The sequence below is a fragment of the Cicer arietinum genome, chromosome 3 (genome assembly GCF_000331145.2).
Source record: "Cicer arietinum cultivar CDC Frontier isolate Library 1 chromosome 3, Cicar.CDCFrontier_v2.0, whole genome shotgun sequence".
Taxonomy (NCBI): domain Eukaryota; kingdom Viridiplantae; phylum Streptophyta; class Magnoliopsida; order Fabales; family Fabaceae; genus Cicer; species Cicer arietinum.
In genome coordinates this window covers 4,936,344-4,953,656 of record NC_021162.2, presented here as the reverse complement: position 1 = coordinate 4,953,656, position 17,313 = coordinate 4,936,344, and the positions used below count along the sequence as shown (strand labels likewise).

Here is a 17,313-nt window from a genome sequence, read left to right as displayed (position 1 = left end):
TAAACTGAGAGAAGTTTTCTTTTCTTTTTTCTTTCTGTTGTTTGTCCTGTTGCTTTCCATTTTCTCGTTTTCTTTGTTTAATGTCATTGTATGTTGACTTTCTTTTCTTTATTTTTTTTCCTTTCACTAAATGTGTACTATGATGAAACAATCGTATTGACTTGTACTTAATCTTAAAATTTTTGTATGTGATTTTGCAAGTTAAATTTCATTTCTTAGATTATGTTATTGCTCAAGTCGACAAGCCTTCCTAATGCATGCATTCTTGATTACTAAACGGTTGTAGAAGGCTAATATGCCATCAATTTTTCAAAAATACAATTTTAACTTTTCAGAAGCATGTTGGCTTTATTTTGATTGCTCATACTCTCTCTTATTATCCTAGCTGTGAGCTTTTGAGCCTAAACACTTAAATTCTTTGTTGTGTGATTATCCAGACATGTGTTATCCCTCTAGAACTTGCACTAATTCTGACTTGAATCACTTGTAATTTATGCATACATTGAGGCAATTTTATTGGTCGTTTGAGCCTTTCTAACTACCCTATGAAAATTTTACCCTTTGCTAGCCCCTTTGAGCCTTGCCCTTTTATTTCGGTTACTAGCTACATTACAAGCAAAACACCTGACTTTAATTAAATCACCTTACTTGGAGCTAGGTAGAAAAAAATTCTTGTCTTGAAAAAATTCTAAGTTTGGGGTTGCTCATGGGATAGCAACTTTTTAAGTTTGGGGTGGTGATTCTCACGAAAAGAAATAAAAAGAAGAAAAAGAAAAATAAAATGAAAGAAGAAAGAAGAAAAAAAAAGAAAAAAAAAAGAAGAAAAAAAAATTCAATTTGTGTACTTTGGTAAAAAAATATCTTCTTGGTTCTTTTGTCAATGTCTGAGAATCCCCATAATGAAAAGGTGAAGAAAAAAAAATGGTAGAATAAGGTGGAAATGTATGCCTAACTCCAAGTGGTAAAGCCTACTATCCTAAAATGTCCTACCCTTACCTAAGCCCCATTACAACCCGAAAGTCCTCCAAAAATGTATGTATTTACTGCATTGTGATTGCTAACTAGAATTTTTTCAAGCCTATGATAGCGTGATGCATGTTCTAGAATTTGAGCGATAAATTCATAACCCTTTCTAAACACTTGAGAGAATATTTGGTGAGATTGTGTGAAGAGAGAGTTAAATTTGATGAATGAATGCCAATGTGTACAAATCTTGTTGTCTGTATTTTTCAAAACAACCATAGAGCATGATGAATGTTTTGCAGTAGCAAGAACTTTGAAATTTGAGTTTGATGTAATTTGAGAAATTGAATTTAAGTGTGCATTTAACAGGACCAAATATGAAATTAATTGTTGCTTGGGGACAAGCAATAGATTAAGTTTGGGGTTCTGATGACTCTTCATCATATGCATATTGTCCCACTATTTTAGTCTTATTTATCCTCAACTACAAGTTAAATTAAGGATTTATTTGATATATTTTGTTGATTTTTGTTACTTGAGTTAAATTAAATGTTTTATGTTTTATTTTAGGGATTAAGTAGGAATTTTTCGTAATTTTACGTTGCGTTGTGTTTTGGTGCAGTGCTGAATTTTGGTGAGAAATCAACATGACACATGTAAAGTATTTCAGCCATATCTGGCGTTGTAGATGTCCAATTGGAGTCCAACCAAGTGCCAATGAAAGCTAAGATCCATAGCTACAACTTTCATGAAGACACCGGAACCAAATGCAGATTCGAAAGAGGCGTAAAATGCAATATACGCCGGACAGCAGATGCTGCGCGCTGGAGCGCGCCCAAGCACAAGCCAAGCGCTTTTTCCCAGCATTCGCCACTGTCGATACGCGCCCGAGCGCGCCCAAGCGCAAGCCAAGCGCTTTTTCCAGCATCTGCTACTGTCCAAACACGCTGAAGCGCGTCCAAGCGCGCCTGGGGCGCGCGACCCGCACCAACAACCATAAAAACACAGATTTTTACTGTTTTAGGGAGCTTTTTCACTCTTGGGAACTTGGGAGACTTGTGCCCTAGCATAGAAACTCAAAGACGGCCGTTTGTAACGCGATTGAAGCAGTTTTATCAAGAATCATCCATGAATCATTCTTGTAATTCTTCTTTAACCCTTATCTTTTGTATCTCTGTCATGAGTAACTAAACCCTATTTGTTAGGGATGAGTGTAACCAGATGAAACCCTTATTTTTCTGATTTGATTTCTAGTTATATGAATGAGTTTATTGAATTGTTTTTCTCATCTCTGTGCTTAATGCTTTTTATTGCTTGATCAACATTAAAATGTTCTACGATTTGTATTTTGAAACGGAAGTGGACTTTACGAATGCTTGAGATGAGAAATTCATGAATTTGTAGTCTAGACATAGGTGCATGTCATGAAACCAATTAAATTAGTTGCAAAGCAATAATTTACAACAGAATTTCTTTACGGTAATGCTTAATTCTAATCTTAAATCTACTAAGGAATTAGGGGTTACTTTGGAATTAAAAGTTCTGTCACTAAGACATTAGGGCAAGAATAATAAAGAGAATTCGGTAATAATTCAATAAAGGGTTTCAATAACTAGGATCAAATTAGACACCAAGGTTGGATTCAAAGTGAAACTCATCCCTGACATTTTTCTCAATTTATAAAAGATCAATTTTACTACTACTGTCAATTTTAAATATTATTTCAATCTACTTGGGAACCTTTTGTTCAATTTTAGTAACTAAATATAATTCAATAGTAAAACGCAATCCTTGAGTTCGACACTCGATACTACCGTTTTATTATTACTTGCAACGATTCAGTACACTTGCTGAAACGCTATCAGCCTTCTATGGGCAACTGAAAGATTGAGGCCAGAATGTCTGGAGTTAGTTTGATCTCAACTCCCTTAATTGTGGAAATAATAAGGGATTTGTCAGCAAACGTCTTTGCATTGCAATAAAATGCTTGGACAACATCTGGATAGTAGCTTTCAGTAATTTGCAGGAACGAGGTCCATCCAAGAGCATCTGTGTGATGTTGGACAACATTTCCGTCAATGATGAGGCTTTCAAAAATGAAAACTCATCCAATCCCAACTGGGAGTTGAGCCCATTTGCTTTTGAAGAGTTTGGTTTTACTGAAAGGAATCAGAGGTGGAGTATTTTGTTTGGATTTTTTAGGTGGTCGGGATGGTTCAGATTCAGACGAGTTGGAAGTAGAGGAACGTTATGGAGTGGGAGATCGATTGGAGTGTGTTGATGAGGAAGGTTGTGTGTGGGGAAAAGGTTTTAGAGGAGGGACTGAGTGAGCAGGGGAACGTTCTTGATTTGGAGAACGTTCTTGTGAAGGAGGAGAAAAAGGAGTTTGAATAGGAGAACATTCTAGAATTGGAGAACATTATGGAGGTTGGGGTGGGGAACATTGTGAAGAATGTTCTGGAGAGGCGGGTTGACAATGTTTGAGGTTTTGTTTAGGAGCGAGGGTTTTTCTCTTCTGAGGGTTTGGAAGTTTCTTTCGAGCAAGGAACTGCACAATTGTCATGAGAGATTTTGTTTTCATGGGCTTTGTTTGTGGTTTGGATTGAGAGGAGGGTTCATTTTGTTTAGTAAGAGGGGAGACAATTTCATTGATCAATCTCCGTTTTTGGTGTGGGGGAGTTGATTGTGAGGGTTCAGAGGAGAAAGCAGATTTGGAAGGTGTGGTAGGTTTAGTGTGGGTTGGTGCCTTTTCAGATGTTGATGTTGGATTATTTTGTGGTGTTGTTGCTGATGGAGGGCAAGAATTAGAGGAATCATCAGCCTCAGAATCTGAAATGATGAAGTAATGAGGTTTAGGGTTCAAATGTTTTGAAGTTCCAATTGTGCGTAAATGTGAAGGCACTTGAGCAATGTTTGGTATGGGGCGAGTATACAGTGGTGGAAGAAGAGTAGACAAATGATTGAGATTGAGGATTTCTTGACTGGTGTGAGAAGGAGGAGAGGCAGAGGAGGTGTGTGGTGGTGTTGGTCGAGGTGGTGGAGAAGGTGAGCGCTCCACATATTCGTATGAAGAAGATGAAGAGTATGGTGTGCAGAGAGAGGCATTTTTGCGTGCTGATTGTTTGGTTCGCGCCATAGTTGTTCTGTGGATGGAAGATTGAGAGTGAAGAAGATGAATATGAACACTGGTATTTGGAGAGAAAGGCAATGCAACTTTTGGAAACAAAAAGGAGATGAAAGGGTGAGAGAGACAATAACAGATTGTCTGACTTGAGGAGAGGAAAATAAAAGGAGAATAATGATGACTTTGTTGCCCAATAGAAACTGTTTGTACCTATGGAAAGAGGAAAAGCATTTTGGGGGATTGAAGAGTGTATGTGTCAGCTCTCTACCCTCAGACAAAAAGACATGTGTATTAAATGTCAAGATTTGCCTTTTTGATTTTGAGAGGGAAAAAGTTAGATTAAAGAAAACTGTTGGTTTTTTCAGAACGGAGAATGATGAGTCGCGAAAAGGTGACTGATAAACGTTCTCCGTTTTCTGCAGAAGCAGAACTTATCCAGAATTTTCTGGATTTTTTTATAATTTTCAATTTTTCTTTGATCAAATTGAAACTATCCTCGACAAGAGGCTTTGTAAAAATGTCAGCAAGTTGATTATGAGTATCAACAAAGATTAATTCAATATCTTTCTTATTGACATGATCACAAATGAAATGATGTTTTATTTCAATATGTTTTGATCTAGAATGCTGAATGAGATTCTTAGACAAATTTATAGCAGTTGTATTACCACAATAAATTGGAATACTGGAATAGCTTACAGAGTAATCTTGAATATGATTTTTAATCCACAAAACCTGTGAACAACAGTTTGCTGCTGAAACATATTCGGCCTAAGAACTGACATGCTCCACTCGTGCTTTTTCTTTCAATTTTCATCTCCAGCATAATCAGCATCACAGTATGCTATAATATCAAAATGTAAACCTTTTCTATACCAAAGACCAAGATTAGTGGTTCCAACAAGATATCTAAATATGCGTTTTACTGCTGTTAAATGGGATTCTTTTGGTGCTGATTGAAATCGGGCACATAATCCTACTGCAAACACGATATCTGGTCTATTAGCAGTTAAATACAGCAGAGAGCCAATCATTCCTCGATACTCTTTTTCAGAAACATATTTGCCATTTTCATCTTTTTCTAAAGAAGTAGATGGGTGCATAGGAGTGATCGTGATTTTTGATTCATTCATTTTGTATTTAATTAGCAGCTCTTTGATGTATTTTTCTTGACATATAAAAACGCCTTTTTCATATTTTTTAATTTGTAATCCAAGAAAGTATCTTAATTCTCCCATCATGCTCATTTCAAATTCGCTTTGCATAAGTTTTGAGAAATTTTCACACAATTTTTCATTTGTTGATCCAAAAATGATATCATCAACATATACTTGAAAAATGAGTAAATTATTTCCCTCTTTTCTTGAATAGTGTAGTGTCGATTTTTCCTCTTTGAAAATCATTTTTAATGAGAAATGAACTTAGCCTTTCATACCAAGCCCTTGGTGCTTGTTTTAAGCCATATAGTGCTTTGGTAAGTTTGAAAACATGATTTGGTTTTGCTTGACTTTCAAAACCTGGGGGCTGTTTTACATACACTTGTTCATTTAAGAACTCATTTAAGAAAGCACTTTGAACATCCATTTGAAATAGTTTAATGAGTTTATGAGATGCATATGCAAGAAGTATTCGAATAGATTCTAACCTTGCAACTAGAGCAAAAGTTTCATCACAGTCTATACCTTCTTGTTGATTGTAGCCTTGAGCTACTAATTTTGCTTTGTTTCTGATAACCTTACCTTCTTTACATGTTTGTTTCTGAACACCCATCGAGTGCCAATGACTGTTTGATCTAATGGATCAGGTACTAGAGTCCAGTCTTCATTTTTCTCAAACTGCAGTAGTTCTTCCTTCATGGCATTTACCCAAGATTGATCAGTGAATGCATCTTTGATTGATTTTGGTTCAATCTGAGATATCATTGCCATGTTGTTTTCATCATTCTTGAATGATTTTCTGGTTCTGATTCCATCAACCGTGTCTCCAATAATATGGGTTTGAGGATGATCTTCAATTGTTTTCCAGCTTTTTGGTGGAGAATGAAACAGAGTTTGTTTATCAATCTCTGTTTTCTGCAAATTGTTTTGCTGCTGTGTTTCAATTGGAGTTTCTTCTTCCTCATCCTTTTTACTCATATCTAAGTCATCAAACTCATCAAATAATATATGCATACTTATTTCAACAACGCTAGTTCTTAAATTAAACACCCTATAACCTTTAGATTCGGTTGAGTATCCAAGAAATATTGCTTTGTCAGATTTTGCGTCAAATTTTCCAACAAGATCTTTGTTGTTTAAAATATAACAGTAACAAACAAAAATATGAAAGTAATAAATGTTTGGTTTTCTATTTTTCCATATTTAATATGGAGTTTTGTTGATAATCTTTGGTAGTGTTTCAGCAAGTGTACTGAATCGTTGCAAGTAATATTAAAACGGTAATACCAAGTGTCAAACTCAAGGATTGCGTTTTACTATTGAATTATATTTAATTACTAAAATTGAACAAAAAGTTTCCAAATTGATTGAAATAATATTTGAAATTAACAACAATAATAAAATTGATCCTTTATAATGAGAAAAATGTCAGGGATGAGTTTCACTTCGAATCCAACCTTGGTGTCTAATTTGATCCTAGTTACTAAATTCCTTTATTGAATTATTACTGAATTCTCTTTATTATTCTTGTCCTAATGTCTTAGTGACAGAACCTTTAATTCCAAAGTAACCCCTAATTCCTTAGTACATTTAAGATTAGAATTAAGCATTACCGTATAGAAATTACTTTGTAAATTATTGCTTTGCAACTAATTTAATTGGTTTCATGACCTGCACCTATGTCTGGACTACAAATTCATGAATTTCTCATCTCAAGCCTTCGTAAAGTCCACTTCCGTTTCAAAATACAAATCGTAGAACATTTTAATGTTGATCAAACAATAAAAAGCATTAAGCACAGAGATGAGAAAAATAATTCAATATCTCATTCATATAAATAGAAATCAAATCATAAAAATAAGGGTTTCATCTTGTTACACTCATCCCTAACAAATAGTGTTTAGTTACTCATGACAGAGATAAAAGAGATAGAGATTAGAGAAGAATTACAAGAAGGATTCATGAATGATTCAGGCACGCTTGGGCGCGCTCCAAGCGCTCAGCATCTGCTGTCTGACGTATATTTCATTTTTATCCTCTGGCGAGTCTGAATTTGGTTCCGGTGGTTTCATGAAAGGTGTAGCTATGGATCTTAGCTTTCATTTGCACTTTGTTGGACTCCAATTGGACATCTACAACTCCAGATATGGCTAACATACTCTACATATGTCATGTGGATTTCTCACCAAAATTCAGCACTGCACTAAAACAAAACGCAATGTAAAATTACGAAAAATTCCTACTTAGTCAACGAAATAAAAACACAAAACATTTTATTAACTCAAAGAACAAAAATCAGCAAAATATATCAAATAAATCCTTAATTTAACTGATGATTGAGGATAAATAAGACTAAAACAGTGGAAAAATATGTATATGATGAAGAGTCGTCAATCTTCCTGATAGATACACGGTTTAAGATATAGCAAGATGTGTTTATGGCTTCAGCCCAAAAATATCTTTCAACATTTGATTCTTCAAAAATAGTTCTTTCCATTTCTTGTAGTGTTTTATTTTTTCGTTCAACAACTCTGTTTTGTTGTGGAGTTCTTGCACATGAGAGATTGTGAGATATGCCAAGTTCATCAAAAAAAAAAGGTTTTGAATGAAGCATTTATGAATTCTCCTCTATGATCACTTCTTACGGAAATGATGTTGGACTCTTTTTCATTTTGAACCTTTTTACAAAATGTTTTGAATGCTTCAAAAGCATCATCTTTTTGTTTTAAAAACAGAACCCATGTAAATCTTGAGAAATCATCAACAATAACAAAACCATATTTCATTCCTCCTAGACATGTTGTTTTGACAGGCCCGAATAAATCTATGTGAAGTAGTTCAAGAGTTCTTTTTGTTGTTACAAAATCTTTTGTATGAAAGCTGCTCTTGACTTGCTTACCTTTTGCACAAGCTTCACAAATTTTATCTTTCTCAAAATTAAGTTTTGGTAAACCTCTAACAAGATCAAGCATCATCTTTTTGTTTTAAAAACAGAACCCATGTAAATCTTGAGAAATCATCAACAATAACAAAACCATATTTCATTCCTCCTAGACATGTTGTTTTGACAGTCCCAAAATCTTGTTTGTTGTTACAAAATCTTTTGCATGAAAGCTACTTTTAACTTGTTTACCTTTGGCACAAGCTTCACATATTTTATCTTTTTCAAAGTTAAGTTTTGGTAAACCTCTAACAACATCAAGTTTGCAAATTTTTGAAATGGTTTTCATACTGATATGCCAAGCCTTTTTATGCCATATCCATTTATCTTTATTGATTGATATAAAACATGATTCATCAGGTAGTTCTTCGAGATACAAAACATATAAATTTTTCTTTCGTTTTCCAGAAAATAAAATTTTTCCAGTTTGAGTTTTTATGATTTGACATACCTTTGGCTTGAAAACGACTTCATATTCATTGTCACATAGCTGACTTATGCTTAATAGGTTGTGTTTTAAGCCTTCCACATATTGAACATCATTTATTTGAGCATAGTTTGTCTTACCAATAGTTCCATTACCTTTAATCTGAGCTTGATTATTATTGCCAAAAGTGACCGAACCACCATCCTTCCTGATGAATGTTATGAAGCAGTTTTTATCTCCTGTCATGTGCCTTGAGCAGCCACTGTCCTAGAACCATGACTTTCTCTTTATATTTGGAAAACCAACCTGCATGAGATGTTATTTCAGCCTTAGGTACCCACATTGTTTTGGGTCCTTGAGAGTTAGTTTCAACATTCCCTTTTATTTTTGAAATGATATGTCATTCCTTTATTTTTGAAACCAGCTGTGTTTTTAGTTGTTGGTTTTGAAATAGATTTAACCATATAGGTTTCAGAAGGTTTAAATTTTGGTTCAAACGAGTTTCCAGAACGTACTGCTTGTATCTTGGAACTTTCTCCGTTTGGGAACTGTTCTGGAGATTGTTCTCCTTTTTGCAGTTTTTTCAAAACTGTTTTGACAAGATGACTTCTATTTTCAAATATCTTTTTCCTTTCAATCTTTTCATCTCTTTTTCTAAAATAGCAAGCAAATTCCATATGTCCAAGTTTTTTACAATTAGAACATCTAGTCTTGCATTTTTCTTCCTTTCTTTCTGGGACAAAGAAATTTTCATATAGCTTGGTTTTCTGGGTTTGATTGAAACCAAGGCCAACTTTATCAACAATTCCTATTTGAGATCACATGATGTTATGAAAGGTTTCAGCGGCTTTAATGAAATTTAATAAATCTGTTTTGAGAAGTTCGTTTTCATTTTTCAGTCGAACATTCTCTGATTGTAGTGCAGAACATTCTTGACTTTCAAAAATCTTTGTTTCTTTAAACTCTTGAATGATATTTTTTAGCAAGTTATTTTTAGCCTGACTTTCTTCTTTTTCTTTATAAAACTGTTCTTTTAAAGAACTACATTTTTAAATAAGGAGATTTGAGTCACTTAACAAGTTATCAAATTCTTTTCCCATTTGTTCACATAAATGACAAGGTTCAGAATTCATTACCTCTTCTGGCAGTGATTCAAGGTTTTTGGCTTGACTTATAGCTGTTACCATTGGTCTCCAAATAACTGGAAGGCACCTCATGATCTTTCTTACTCTTTCTTGCAATGTGTAAGCTTTGCCAAGAGAACGCATTTCGTTTACTATTGTAGTAAATCTTGAGTACATTTCATCAATAGTTTCTCCTTCTTGCATTTCAAACAGTTCGAATTTCCTTATACCAATGTCTATTCTTGTTTCTTTGACATGGCTTGTTCCTTCATGATGAGTTTGTAGTGTATCCCAAACTTCTTTTGCAGTTGTGCATTCATCTACTCTTTCACTTTCTTTCCTGCTTAAAGCACATGATATGAATAACTGGGCTTTAGAATTTAAAAGTACCTTAGCTTTATCATCTGATGTCCAGTCTGTTTCCCTTTTTAAGGCAAAGCTTGAGTCATCTTGATCAACCCTTGGTGTGAAGTCTCCATCTATAATGATGCGCTACATTCTTGTATCTTGAGACTTTAGAAACAGCTGCATTTTGTTTTTTCAAAAGTAGTAATCTGATGCATCAATTAAGGGTGGTATGTTTTAGGATCCTCCTTCAACAATGTATTTTGCTTTCAACATTCTTCTAGATATTTTCTCTAGCACTTGTTAGGTGTTTTTGAGCTTTCTAGAGACCGAGCTCTGATGCCAATTGAAGTAACAAAGTCGATTTATAAGAAATGGAGGGTTTGAATTGTAAATGCACCTTTTAAAAATTCCTGTTAAAAACTTAAGAAAATAACTCAAGATTGATCTTGGTTGTGAAAACAGAATTAGAGAACGTTCTTGGTTTTAACCAGAAAACGGAGAACGTTCTTAGTTAGTTAAAATCAGTAATTCAATTTATGTTTTTAACTTGATAATCAATCAAACTAAAAGTAAATAGATAAGGGAAGAGATATCACACAATGATATATCCTAGTTCACCCAACCCGGGTTACGTCCAGTCCTCACAACCGTGAGATTTTCCACTAAGTGTTTAAAACAAATAACCTTCTTGATCTTACAACACCTAGTCTAGATCAACCTTGATCTCTTTATTTCTTTCCACCCAGAAAACAATAATAGTACCTATCTAACTTCGATAGGATTCAATGTACTCTAAACAAACTATAAAAAAACTCTTATAGTTTGAGTTTTTACAATTGGATTATTTTTTACAGAATCTGAGATTTCTCAAGTCTTGTTTGAGAATTGATTCTTTACAAAGGATCTAATGATAATTTCGTAATCTAATATCAGAATATGGATCAGCCTCTATTTTGTGAAAAATCAGAACTTCAAGTATGTATGTGATTGATTTAAGGATATTGTTAGAGAAAAGATGCATACAATGTAAGAGAAAAGATGTATGTGATTCATTATGGAGCTATTGTTAGAGAAAAGATGCATACAGTGTAAGACATATTATCATATCAGTTGGACAATTTAAAGTTTGAGAAACAAAATTATTTTAGCATCATTGTTTTTACAATTTCTCAAGCTTCTGTAACCAAAACAAGTTCAATAAATTTGTTTACATGTACTTCAAACGAAATTTTAAATTTTTTTTAAAATTAAATTTCTTTTTAAATCTTATTAATACTTCAAAAGCAATATTTTATAAAATAGATTAATTGAAGTAATTAACCTTTTAAAAATATATCAATAATAAACAAAAGCCTCATGTTCAAAATTCTTAATATACTTACTAGCTAGTATATGCATTTTAAAAGCATTTTAACACTTTTATAAAGAAAATAAATATCCCAAAATATTCTCAATATATTCAAAATAATTATTTAAAAAATCAACAATCAAAATAAGAAATAGTTAAGAGTAACTAAATATAACTATATATATATATATATATATATATATATCTAAAATCTTATTCTTTTAAATAATTATACTAGAATACAATTATTTTTTAAAAAATAAATAAAATAATAAAATATAATATTTATTATTTAAGTAAATAGCAAATACACGCATAAAGAGAATTAATCACAAAATTTATTAACATATATTTTAAAATACTTTTAATATTACATTAATTTTATTTAGTTAATAAATAAATTTGTCATAAATTTTAGAATGTTAAAGAAGAAAATCCTAAATTTTTAATATGAGAGATATCCTCGTCATCAAAAAGATACAATTAATATTTTTGTAAGACATATGTTATCCGTTAAACTCATCATGTCAATTGTCCGTCCCTAAACTCCATAAACTAGTCCTTTAATTATTATAGTTAAGAAAAATTATGGTAGTCGAAGATTTTGCACTGATTAAACAATGTCACCACTCCAAATTAATTCCATAGTCATGTTATTGATGAATTATAGGGAGCTATTAGCTTTGACTCATCATTTCAGCCCATGGCATTGTTATGCCTCTAACATTTAGTAAGGCATATGGAAAATAGAAGTTATAGGAGACAAGAGGGGCACATAAGAGCTAGGGCAGGTAAGAGGAAAAGTAAGGCAGACAAAAATTGAGTTAAATAGTGAGCCTATTGAGTATCATTATTCTCTTGTTAGGGGTATCTTTTAGAGAAATCTTGTTTCTTTGTGATTTAATTTATTTGTGGTTTTCCACCAACTATTGTGTAATTCCTAGACTTTTTTTTTTCTTTTATTTGTTAATTAAAAAAGAGTTGTCGTTTCTCTTTAATTTATGTAAGTGTATAAATTCGATGGTATAAAATAATTTTGTATAAGACATTTTCATGTTCACACATTTTCCAAGAATTCATAGCTGTATCTATATAAGATAGACAATATTCATTTTGCCATTATTTTAAGAGTCTATATACCATAAAAGAGAGTTAAAACTTCAAAGGAATTTTCTTTATCATAAAATTAATACACCACATAAGAGATTCAAGTAATGTGTACCACATCAAGAATTAGCTTCAAAATAATCAAACAAGATACAACTCAAATCCAAGTAGATGTATGAAAATTACAATCTTAATCATTTAAAAACTTCTTTTTACATGGGTCTTCCATAGTTTCATTGTTCTTCATTTGTACACGTGTTGCTCTCCATTTCTACAAAGCTTTTGGTTATCTAAGCCATGTGAATAATATATGTTATTCTTTCTTCATTAATAACCTGGTTGAAATGGGAAAAAAAATTATTGAAAATAGGTAATCAATCAATAAATTCAGCAAAAGGCATATCTAAACTTATTAAATATTAAATCTTCCAACAATGCATTATCAATCATAGAAGAAAACACATTGAATTGAAGGTGGTGTCAGTAAAACTGGTAAAATGCATAACTTGAATAGAAGTTATGAAATAGGAACAAACTTGAAGTGGATTGCTTCGAGATTAAAAGTCATTGTCTGGAAACAACTTGAGTGATTGTGCTTAAGCACATCTCCTCCTTTTTTGGGTAAATAATATTGAGAACTTGTTCCATAGCAACAATAAAATCTCTGAAAATGATGATAATATTAATGAAAACTAATTGGTGTGAATTAAAAAAATAAAGAAATTTTATAATGAGGGATGACATACACTAGTAGTAGTCACTACAAGAAATTTTATAATGGTTAGAAGCACTAGAAGCATAAGAACCTATCTCAAAAAATAAAAGATATTACATATGAAAAATATCAGCATTGGACCTATGAAGCAACTTGTATTTTACATAGGAAGATTAATCAAATATATCTAAATACATTTCTTCGGACAAAATGATATCCAAATATTTTTCTATTACTTATCAAGAAACCATTGTAAATTAGAAGAAAAATAAAAATACTCATGAAGAAATTGGAACATACCTCAACCAATGGATTGTAGTTCGGAACCTCAATTGCAACTAGAATAGCTCTGATTTCAACATAACATCGTACAACATAATAACCATGAATTAACCATGAATTTGAGTGGCACAATTATAAAGAAAAATTATTAGCCATAATATAACTTGTCTAAGTGGTATCATGATGATTATGAGAAATTGTTAGCCATAAATTATCATGTCTTCAATCCAACACAACTTAAGCCAAATAGAGAGATAACTATCAAGTGTTGTGGTGGAAAATAACTGTAGAGGAAATTGTCTTCAAAAGTTGCTTCTTTACATAACTAGTTTAGCGACAAGAATAAAAGGAATGAAGAGATTAGAAGGAAACTCACATGAGATATTTTTATTTTGAAGATAATTGGAGGTTGAACTGCATCCAAAACACAGAAGAGAATGTGGAACTGCTCCAAGAAAATGTAAAAGAAATAAATAAGAGCACTTAGCAAAATAAGCACAAAATGAATGGTTACTTCTATGAAAAATAAATATAAAACTTGTCAAAGTACCAGAAGAAAAACCAGATAAACTTGCCTACCATGTGTAAACTTGACTAAGAAAAATAGAAGAATATGAGGTTCACCCTATAAGGAGAGAAATGATAGCTTTATATCAAAAACTAAGATACATCACAGAGGATGATACACTTCAATACTTTAACAGCCAAGTCACATTACAATAGTGCAACTGCATACACTTCACAGAAATATATGTCCTCCAACTGACCTAGAATCTTTCCAGTAAGAGTGTTGATCCAGTTGCATAAACAAAAAGATTGACACTGTTATCTGAGTACACACAAAATTTGAAAATTAATAACCGCCAACAACAAATACTATTTACGGCAGTATACTATCCTAATTTGCATTGTAACTAAACAGAAAAGATTTACTGGTCTCCATACTCCAGATTTGCAATAAACAATTAACCGAGACTTTTTCTTACAAACAAACAGGTCAGATCTAAAAACATAAAGGATACATCTCTTCCACAGATGCAAGCAATATGACTCTCAAACAATATTTACGACATCCATGAGCAAAAGAATGGGGAAAAAATGTGCCAAGCACTAATGCTCCATAATTATTTTATTAATATGCTGCTCCAACTCGTTTAGGCCCTTTTCTCATCAAATGCAACGTTACTTACTACATCACGACAAGTTAATTTTATTAGGCAACTTAAAACTAACAAAAACAATTTTCAACAGATTAATATTTAGTTCATTAGTTCCTTATCATCTAGAAATGCAATTCTAGCATTATAATACTATGTTTTAGCTTCGAGAATTTTTTTTGTCTTCGTAGCGAAAAATACATCTTCACTAGTTTCTAGCACAATCACAAACCAAAGAAAAAAAATCCAAGCACAACTAACAACATCGCCAATTGAGATACAAGTTGAAAGATAGGTATTCGCAATGAAGAATTAGATTTAAATGAAATGATAAACAAAAGTACGTAATACCAAACTCCATACCTTTGAGTTGTGTTTCCCTTTAGCTCAAAATCTGTACCAATCCATGAACAAATAAGTGAAAACGCAATACCAATTCCAGATTCGGTTCCTGATAATTTGTGTTTACTCATTAATTTGTGTTTACTTCATAATCGATTCATTGATTGTTACCGATTGATGAAAAACGGAAACCCTAAAACGAAAAAACGTACCGGTAGAGAAATAATGGGGTGGTGTGAAAAAGATTGTGAAAGAGGAGGCGATGTCGTCACAGCTGTTGTTGTAGCCAAGGAATAGCGATGTCATCGTGGTAGTGGTTGTTGCCGCCGTCGAGGTTGTTGTCGTTGCTGCTATTCGACGGCGTCGATGTTGCGGAACTAAGAAGATCTAGGCATTCCAATGATAAAATAAGTAATTTAAGAATTTTGGCTCTAACTTAAACTTAGGGATTCTGTAGGCGGCAATGAATTAATTCACCAAATAAAAATTGGGGGAATTTTTTGTTGGTACCTCTTTTTTGTTGTTGTTAACAGGTGACTTCTTTAAAAATGCTACCATTTTCAGTTTTGTTAACAAGTTTTTTTAATGAATTTTTTTATAAATATTTGATGTTTTTAAAAACTTAAAAAAAAAAACTGAAAAGAAAGTACACCTATTCCTACGGATTTAGGTGTCATTATAGCAATTAGTTACAAATTAACAAAACTGTGGGTATAAGACATCTATACCAACAGTAGAAAATTTGTCCGTAGGTATATGTTAACTATACCTACAGTTTTTAATGTTGTCACTATAGACTTCTGTAGGTATATGTTCATTTTCTTGTAGTGAGTGTTTATAAACTGGAGGTATCACAATTAGGGTGTGATCCAAAGGGTACCCTAATTTTATGAAAGGGTAGAAACGTACGCAAATAGACCACCACACGCGCGCGTCGCCACTGTCTGTCGGTTCGGACTTGGGCTTGTGCTAAGTGATGTATTTTTTTTTGTGTCCGAAAAAATTAAAACAAATTATTTTTAATAAATATGTGCGTTTTTCTCTCTTTGATACGTTGTACACATGTCTACCCTCCATCGAATCAACATTCAAAATCTGATTTGGTCAATTCCTCCCTGAATTCGCACAACAGTTTGCCCCAATCAAATTCTAGGCTTTTTCACATTTCAGTTTTTGGTGGATTTGCGCATCAGGTATTTTCCTGGTCAAAATCTAGAGCATTTCGGTAAAAAACCTAGAATCTTTCAGAGTGTCATTTTATGTGGATCTGGTTTGATAGATCACGAAATTCTCTCTCGTTCTGTTGCTGAGTTCCTCTATAAATAAAGAATTCTACCCAGTTAGAAAAACACCAAAAGTTCTCTGAAAATCCGAGACTTTTCTCTACTTCTACCCTTTTTGATTCATCTTCCATTCTTTCTTTAGAGTGGTCATTAGTACCATATTACGAGTGACAGTTATTAACTGTCATATTGAGGGTGTAATTCTAGAACGTTTTTCTTCAGTAGAGTAGAACTCCGATACATTTTTCTGAGCTATTTAAATTTGGAGACTTTGTGGTTGATAGTCTATCTTGCACAATTTAGGAAGTTCCTTGAAACTTCTTAAAGAGAGCGACCTAGCTCGCGACTCAACCTAGTAATATCAAGCATAAAACAAAATAATTCTCTCTGAAAATTTTTATCGACAAATAACTAAAGAATTAAAATTGCACTACAAAGAACAACAACAAGAATTGGCACCTTCCAAAGGTCAACAATTATAAGGCAACAACCACTTTATATAAATGACCGTAATCCCCCGTTTCTCTACTTTAGATGTGGGAAAGAATGTCATTTGCTTAACATGCTAACTTGATTGAAGAGCCATTCATTGCTTTGATAACTGTAACCAACATTGTTGGTCAATCAGATATGTGGTGGATAGAAATTGGCGTGTCGCACCATGTCTGTTATGATTGTGCTATGTTTAAAACATACACTACTGGTGAAGATAAGAAAGTGTTGTTGGAAGATTCGCACACAACTAATGTTGTTGGGGTTGGAGATGTGAAATTAATATTTACCTCTAAAAAGACCTTATTTCTGAAGGATGTCATGCACACTCCATAAATGTGGAAGAATCTGATTTCTGGTTTTCTTCTTAATAAGGTTGGGTTTACTCAGTCTATAAGGGCATATTTGTACACCATTTCTAAAAATGATATTTTTGTTGGAAAATGATACACCACTGATGGCATGCTTAAACTGAATGATGAAATTAATAAAATGTCTCATTC

General features: G+C 32.8%; 1 long non-coding RNA gene across 7 annotated transcripts; it reads right to left on the bottom strand.

Moving 5' to 3' along the window:
• Positions 1-12,584: 12,584 nt before the first annotated feature.
• On the bottom strand, positions 12,585-15,599 carry LOC105851555 (uncharacterized). Of its 7 annotated transcripts, none has more exons than XR_003471629.2 (7): positions 15,248-15,599; positions 15,057-15,144; positions 14,116-14,365; positions 13,913-13,981; positions 13,555-13,603; positions 13,076-13,203; positions 12,585-12,874 (listed from the first exon to the last, which is right to left on the bottom strand). It is a non-coding gene; the product is annotated as an uncharacterized lncRNA (long non-coding RNA). The 7 variants fall into 7 exon arrangements; XR_003471630.2 differs by having other exon boundaries at positions 14,304-14,365; XR_001143308.3 differs by having other exon boundaries at positions 13,076-13,981; positions 14,116-14,161; positions 14,304-14,365.
• Between the last annotated feature and the right edge of the window lie 1,714 nt (positions 15,600-17,313).